The sequence below is a fragment of the Microtus pennsylvanicus genome, chromosome 15 (assembly GCF_037038515.1).
Source record: "Microtus pennsylvanicus isolate mMicPen1 chromosome 15, mMicPen1.hap1, whole genome shotgun sequence".
NCBI lineage: Eukaryota > Metazoa > Chordata > Mammalia > Rodentia > Cricetidae > Microtus > Microtus pennsylvanicus.
In genome coordinates, this window is record NC_134593.1 from 10,265,007 (window position 1) to 10,272,809 (window position 7,803).

Genomic DNA, 7,803 nt, shown 5'->3' on the forward strand with positions numbered 1-7,803 from the left:
GCCTGCAGGGGTCGCCTTGGTCCTCCTGCCTTCGCACGCTGCAAGGCCGCATTTTAGGTGTGTTTGTTGCTGATACCCATTTATAGTGAAGACATCCGTGGTCCTGACTCAAGAGCTCACTTTTATTTCTCTCAGTTTCATATCTTCCAGGATGGATCCCTTATTCATGGCTTTCTGCCTGGCAGGTAAGAAGATCTGGGATCAAGTGAATCTTCCGCTGTAGTTTGGGACCTGGCTGTCCAGAGGGATCTTCCCAACATATCGAGTCTTGATCTACATGCTCTTGGGACCCACTAGCTGCCTGGCAGGACGACTGCGAGTGTCCTGATCACTGATCAGAGAGTTCCTAGAGGGCTGGACCAGGGTGCACTGCATAGCAGGACTCTTTGGTCTTCTGCTTCCATGCCGTGGAGGGGCCATGGAGATGCACCAGACTCCTTGGGCTCAGCTTTTGTGTCCCTGCCGGGTTTCTCTGTACCATCTGGGGCTTCAACTGTGTTGAGATGATTATGTATAACAAGCTCCCCCACCCTGAGTAGCATCCACATTTGGTTCATTCAGCCACCGGTTGGGTTGTCTCTACCTTTCGGATACTGGAAACAGTGCGGTTATAACCCCACATGCTGGCCAGCTGAAGTGCCTTCAGGCCGATTGAGAGTTTAGGCGGCCAGTTTGGACATAGGTTTTAGAACAGGTGGGTGGCAGTCAAGTAAAGTGTCAAGGGGAAAGTATAAGGGTACGCAAATATCCCCTGTACTTAAGAGTATTGAAAATAGGAATTTATTGGGGATCTCTGGTAGTCTCAAAAGGTTAAGCCAGATTGGAATTCTTTTGGAGGGTTCAACTTTCCCCCAGGGAGAGCTTGGCTCACTATGATCACACTACTGCATCCAGGGTACTCAGGTGCTACTGGCAGTCACGGCCTCTCCCACAGTTAGGACATCCCTGTCCCAGCCAGTGGCCAACCCGTGGAAAGACCCTTCAATCACCAACAAAACTCTTCATTTTTTTTTTCTCCAGAACTGATGCTTTTTTAAAAATATGATATTTCCATTTTTTTTTAACTTCATGACAGGAAAGCTCGACTTGTGTAATAAGAAAAATGAGCCCTTGGGGGCCTGCCCACACAGCTCGACCTTGGCAGGAGAGTCGCTGCAAGCAGTTTCAGTAGGGATTACAACTCAGGATTTACCTTTTAAAATAATTAACCTTCTGAACACCAGAGACAGTGCAAGGACACTTTAATGAGCGTTGCTGCTTCAGCCGCAGTGACAGCCAGAGAGCGCAGACTGCTCTCCCTCCGCAGCAAAGTGCTCTGGTTTCCTCATTCTGAAGAAAGAACTCACTGCAGCTTTTCCCGTTTCCGGGTTACCTACAACGAAAGGTACATTTTTGCTCAGTGTCACACCCCCAGGGCTGGCACGAGGCCTTCCTTGCTGAGGGTGTGTGGTAGACATTGGCGCAATCCGAATTTAGCAGCTGCCTGCGATCTCTGTAAGAGACCCTGACCCAGAGTTGCCAAAGTGCTGAAAACAAAGTTGGGGAAGAAAAGCTGGGTCCGTTTATGTGTTTTAAATATTCTTGTCTGAAGTTCATATTTCCTCTAAAACAAAGACTTCCCAACAATCCACCCTGACGCTAAGAGACCCACTGGTAGTTGCAGCGGGCCACGCAGGCTAATGCGGAGAGTGTTATTAGTAATGACCGAGACCTTTAGCCTCCTGTCCAGAGTTCTGTTTTACTGTAGAGCGCTCCAATGTAAACTCGATCAGGTTGGGCTATTTAGTAACTTATTAGTGCATTCATCTTTTCATCATTTGACAGGTGGAAGTAGTAGTTCGGTTTTTAGTTTTAATTATAAGGGATTCCAGATGTAGAACGTTGCACAAATTAGAACCAGAGCGCCTCGTAGGCCTTTTCAAAGCAGGCTGATTTCAAGGTATCTGCTTTTCATTTCAAAACGTTATTAAAGCTATTACTAAGAAATTCATAGTCTTAGCCTGTTCCAATAATTGACACCTTTAAACTGACTAAACAGATTTAGAGTGTGCAGAAAAGTGAATTTGTCTTAGAGAATGACCCTAATCATCTATTTCCATAGAACGGACAAATGGGTGTCCGTGGGATTAGCTCGAGAGGTGATGAATGAAGCGAAGGGCTCCCATTTTATAACTCTGGCTCGGCCTCACCTTCGTCCTCCTAATTAGATTTTACCTACAGATACTTGCCGTTTGGGCGGGCTTAATGATCTGTGCTTACCTGCTGTGGTCCCTCCATTTTGAAATGTTGCCCGTCTGAAGCAGAAGCGGTTTATTTATTATTTACTTTGTTTACTTTGATAGGTAGTCCTTATAGAGAAGTCCCAGTTCTCAAAACTCTCCACGACCCGTTTCCTGACTGGTTGTTCATGGTGCCCCTTCTGAAGGGGGCTTCATAAACAACAGAGATTTCCCATAATCAGAAGACTGGCTAACTGGGCTGATAAATTAGAGAAAGAACTTGTTTGGTGTAAGTCGAGCCCGTTTCTGAGGCAGACATGTTCTGCTTTTATCCTCTGGAGTGTGGTTGAAAGGGTGAGAAGTTAATTTGGCAGCCTCATGGTTTCATAATGCCTCTCTCCACCCCAGCCCACCCCCCCTTGCAGCCCCAGCGAAGCCCGGGATTGCGCCTGCCCTCATACAAGGCAGGACCGTGACCCAAAACGGAACCCGTCTCCCCAGGGCACGCTCCGAGCAGCAACAGCTTGGCTCAAGTGTTTCTTATGAACAGCCGTCCTGAGTACTTGATCTAAATCATGCCATTTCCTTCACAGCAAGGCACAGTTAACAAGTCAGTGCACCAACACAATCTACAGATGGTAGTTCAAAAGGTGCGGGTCCCCCCAGCAAGATAAAGGGCAGGCAGTTCCAGGGGGGATGCTCATTACAGGGAATGGGGGGGGGGGTTCGGAGGGGTGTGAGTTGGGCTGCGGGCCCTAGTGGGCCCCGCAAGGGGGTGCCTAGCCCGACTCTGAAAAGGTATGCGTGAGGCTAGGAGAGAGAAGTTACTGAAGTGCAAACAGCTTGCAGAGGGAGGCTGCCTTCAGCTTGCACAGCCCTTTGCAGAGCCTGGACAAGGACCCTGGGAAAAGGGTACCGCATCCATTTGCTTCTTCTCCCATTATCCCCGCAAGTGTAGGTCAATTTTTAGAGTGAACCCCCAGACATCTAAGGCTGTTGGGGAACTTCTAGCAAGCTCAGGCATCCCCTGGCCCTGGAAAAGAGCCCGATCCCATCCACAGAGGGCCAGGGCCGCCCTTCACTGGCCTGCTCTCCTCCGCAAATTACATTAACGCTAATGTCCAGCGAAGAATCTATGAGACATATTGGGCCTTTAGACTTCAAAACAAGCCTAAATTGGAACCACATTGCGGGAATGCTTCTTAGCTAACATTTATATTACTTTAGTTACCAAATCCAGACTAAGTCCCCGGGCTCGGCAGGGGAGGACATAATATATTAGGAACTAAGAGGAGCGTGTTCTCTTCTGGCCTTCTTTTATAACTGTACAAAACCTTCCCTTGCACTAACGAGGAAATGACTACAAGGCCCTAAAAAGAGGGCAGATAGCCGCCCCAAACCCCCAGGTCGGGCCCCCATCTCTGAGCTGCCCTGGAGGTTTGGATGGAACACTAGGCTTGGTATCAGACAGGTAAATTACAGACCTTCAGATAGACCCTCGTCCCTCTGCAAGCATCAGGTCCCAGCTGTATCTCGGAAGACTGGATCAGCCTCCAATACCTTTGTAAGCAAATCTCTTTGGGTGCCGGCAAGATGATGCCTGCCAAGACCGTCAGCGCTCCGTAGAAAAGGATCTGGTGAAGATATTTCCTTCCTGTGCTTCTTTCAACCAGAACATATCATTTCGAAGAACATTCCAGCAGCTCAGAAATTTCACCGGGGCTACTGTTTAAGAGTGAGTAGATGGAGTGACAGACAATGATCAAGGACTGCCTAAGAATTCACATCCCTGAGAATGACTTTGAGAGGATTCTGCAGCCTGACCTCTGAGGTCGAGACTGGATTGTGTGCTCCTGCCAAACGGGTCCCACCCTGAACTTTTCTCATTTTCTCCCGTCTATCACAGGACTCCAGCTTCCATTAACAGAGAAAGGTTGCTGGGGTGGGAGGGGCAAAGCTGAAGTGACTGATCAGCAGAGCAGCTTAAAGGTCAGGCTGTGCCCAGTCTCAGCTGGGTGAGCATTCCGTGCTGGGTTCATCCCACTTAACTAGGGACTGACCTGCTGTCCGGATCAGGTTCCTAGCTATCTTCTTCACACAAAGGGGTCATAGGGAAAAAGCGTTTGTATAAACTTTAGGAATTCTCCCCTTGATGATTATTCCCACTTGGTATTCCTAAGACTCGGGCATGAATGGAGGAAATGGTCATTTATGCCCATCACTGAAAAATAGTTAATGAGAGTCTCAAATTACTCTGAGTTCCTCACATTTGCCATGAGGGAAATCCATCAAAGTTTGCCACCTCCTGTCCTAATTCCATCTGGGACTTCTACTGGGATGTCTAGAGATTATTAAGTGGCCTTCACTTGATGCTGTGGGGAAGAGGGGGGAAGCTTGGCTTGAAGTACTACGGTGCAGTCAGGGAGGAAGGCCATCATGCCAGTTTATGGAAATTCCTCAAGAACCAGGGCTGACTTTGCGTCTCCGTAGAAACACAATGCCGTGACCGATACAGGCTGGCAGAGTCCTTGTCAGTTGGAGCAGCCAGTGTTGGTTTGCTGTGTAACGCAGAAACCAGAGCTAGATATGCTTACTATAAACCAGAGCTGTGAAGACCAGGGCAAAGGAAAAGAAGGTACAAAAAAAATTATGCACTCGGGAGGCAGAGGCAGGCGGATCTCTGTGAGTTCGAGACCAGCCTGGTCTACAAGAGCTAGTTCCAGGACAGACTCCAAAACCACAGAGAAACCCTGTCTCGAAAAAAAAAAAAAACCAAAAAAAAAAAATTATGACAAAGGGCGGAGCTTAAAACCTGATGTGCTGGTTCACGATTTAATCCCAGCATTCGGGAGGTTGCAGCAGTCTGATCTTTATGAGTTCAAGGCTAGCCTGAACTACATAGTGATACTCTGCCAAAAACAAAACCAAACCGAGCCAGAACTGATGTTGAATTGTATTTGTTTCTGTTTTACAAAGTATCAGCCTTGGTCTGGGGATGTAGCTCAGTTGGTGTTTGCATAGCAGGCATGCCCTAGCCCAGGTTCATCCCCAGCACCATATAAACCAAACTTGCAATGTCAGCATTGCTGGGGTGGAGGCAGGAGGATAAGAATTTTAAGATTCTCGGGTCTCATTGAACGCAGCACCAGCTTTGGGGGAAATTGGTGCGGTGTCCTCGCCAGCACAGCCAGATCTACACGTGAGCAACCATGTCTAAGGGACCTGCAGTCGGTATTGATCTTGGCACCACCTACTCGTGTGTGGGCATCTTCCAGCATGGGAAGGTGGAGATTATTGCCAATGACCAGGGTAACCGAACCACACCAAGCTATGTGGCTTTTACTGACACAGGATGATTGATTGGGGATGCTGCAAAGAATCAGGTTGCAATGAACCCCACCAACACAGTTTTTGATGCCAAACGTCTGATCGGACGTAGGTTTGATGATGCCGTTATACAGTCTGACATGAAGCACTGGCCCTTCATGGTGGTGAACGATGCAGGCAGGCCCAAGGTCCAAGTAGAGTACAAAGGAGAGACAAAAAGCTTCTACCCAGAGGAGGTGTCCTCTATGGTTCTGACTAAGATGAAGGAGATTGCAGAAGCTTATCTGGGGAAGACAGTTACCAATGCTGTGGTCACAGTGCCAGCCTACTTCAATGATTCCCAGCGGCAGGCAACAAAAGATGCTGGAACTATTGCTGGCCTCAATGTCCTTCGAATTATCAATGAGCCGACTGCTGCTGCTATTGCCTATGGGCTAGATAAGAAGGTTGGAGCTGAAAGGAATGTGCTGATCTTTGACTTGGGAGGTGGTACTTTTGATGTGTCCATCCTCACAATTAAGGATGGAATTTTTGAGGTCAAATCAACAGCTGGAGACACCCACTTGGGTGGAGAAGACTTTGACAACAGGATGGTCAACCATTTCATTGCTGAGTTTAAACGAAAGCACAAGAAGGACATCAGTGAAAACAAGAGAGCTGTCAGGCGTCTGCGTACTGCCTGTGAACGGGCAAAGCGCGCCCTCTCCTCCAGCACCCAGGCCAGTATTGAGATTGATTCTCTCTGTGAGGGAATCGACTTCTATACCTCCATTACCCGTGCTCGATTTGAAGAATTAAATGCTGACCTGTTCCAGGGCACTCTGGACCCTGTAGAAAAGGCTCTTCGAGATGCCAAACTAGACAAGTCTCAGATCCATGATATTGTCCTGGTGGGTGGTTCTACCAGAATTCCCAAGATTTAGAAGCTTCTGCAGGACTTCTTCAATGGAAAAGAGCTGAACAAGAGCATCAACCCTGATGAAGCTGTTGCTTATGGTGCAGCTGTCCAGACAGCCATTCTATCTGGAGACAAGTCTGAGAATGTTCAGGATTTGCTGCCCTCTTGGATGTCACTCCTCTTTTCCTTGGTATTGAAGCTGCTGGTGGAGTCATGACTGTCCTCATCAGGCGCAATACCACCATCCCTACCAAGTAGACTCAGACTTTCACCACCTACTCTGATAACCAGCCAGGTGTGCCCATTCAGGTGTATGAAGGTGAACGAGCCATGACCAAGGATAACAACCTGCTTGGAAAGTTTGAACTTACAGGCATCGCTCCAGCACCCCATGGTGTTCCCCATATTGAAGTCACTTTTGACATTGATGCCAATGGCATCCTCAATGTTTCTGCTGTAGATAAGAGCACAGGCAGAAAGAACAAGATCACCATCACCAATGACAAGGGCTGCTTGAGCAAGGAGGATATTGAGCGCATGGTCCAGGAAGCTGAGAAATACAAAGCTGAAGATGAAAAGCAGAGAGATAAGGTTTCCTCCAAGAATTCCCTGGAGTCTTATGCTTTCAACATGAAAGCAACAGTTGAAGATGAGAAACTTCAAGGAAAGATCAATGATGAGGACAAATAGAAGATCCTAGACAAGTGCAACGAGATCATCAGTTGGCTGGATAAGAACCAGACTGCAGAGAAGGAAGAATTTGAACACCAGCAGAAGGAACTGGAGAAAGTATGCAACCCTATCATTACCAAGCTGTACCAGACTGCTGGTGGATGCCTGGAGGAATGCCTGGCGGCTTCCCTGGTGGAGGAGCTCCTCCATCTGGTGGTGCTTCTTCGGGGCCCACCATTGAAGAGGTGGATTAAGTCAATCCAAGTAGAGGGGTAGCATTGTTTCACAGGGAAACATTTGAAGGACCCAAATTTAGCAAGTTACATGGCAGTTTCAAATTCAAACTGCTACAATAAATTTACTGGGCATTCTCAATACTTGAACATGGAACATGTGCACAGAGAGTGAAGTAAGCATTGCACTTCATAAGCACTGCATCCTAAGTGGAAAATGCAATGTCTATAGAGATTTCTACAGGTGGAAAATGGAATGCCTAATAAAAATATTTAAATTAAATTTTAATTAAATATTTAATATTAAATATTTAAATATTTAAATTGGCAAAAAAAAAGAATTTTAAGATTCTCCTGGGTTACAGAGTGAGTGGAAGGCCAGTCCAGGCAATGTGACGCTGCCTCAAAAAAAGAAAGCAAAACAAAATTAAAAATACCATTGATGCTTTAACGT

General features: G+C 47.2%; 1 pseudogene; it reads left to right on the plus strand.

Annotated features, from left to right (window-relative positions):
* The first annotated feature begins 5,418 nt into the window (after positions 1-5,418).
* LOC142835900 (heat shock cognate 71 kDa protein pseudogene) lies at positions 5,419-7,580 on the plus strand (annotated as a pseudogene).
* Positions 7,581-7,803: the final 223 nt, after the last annotated feature.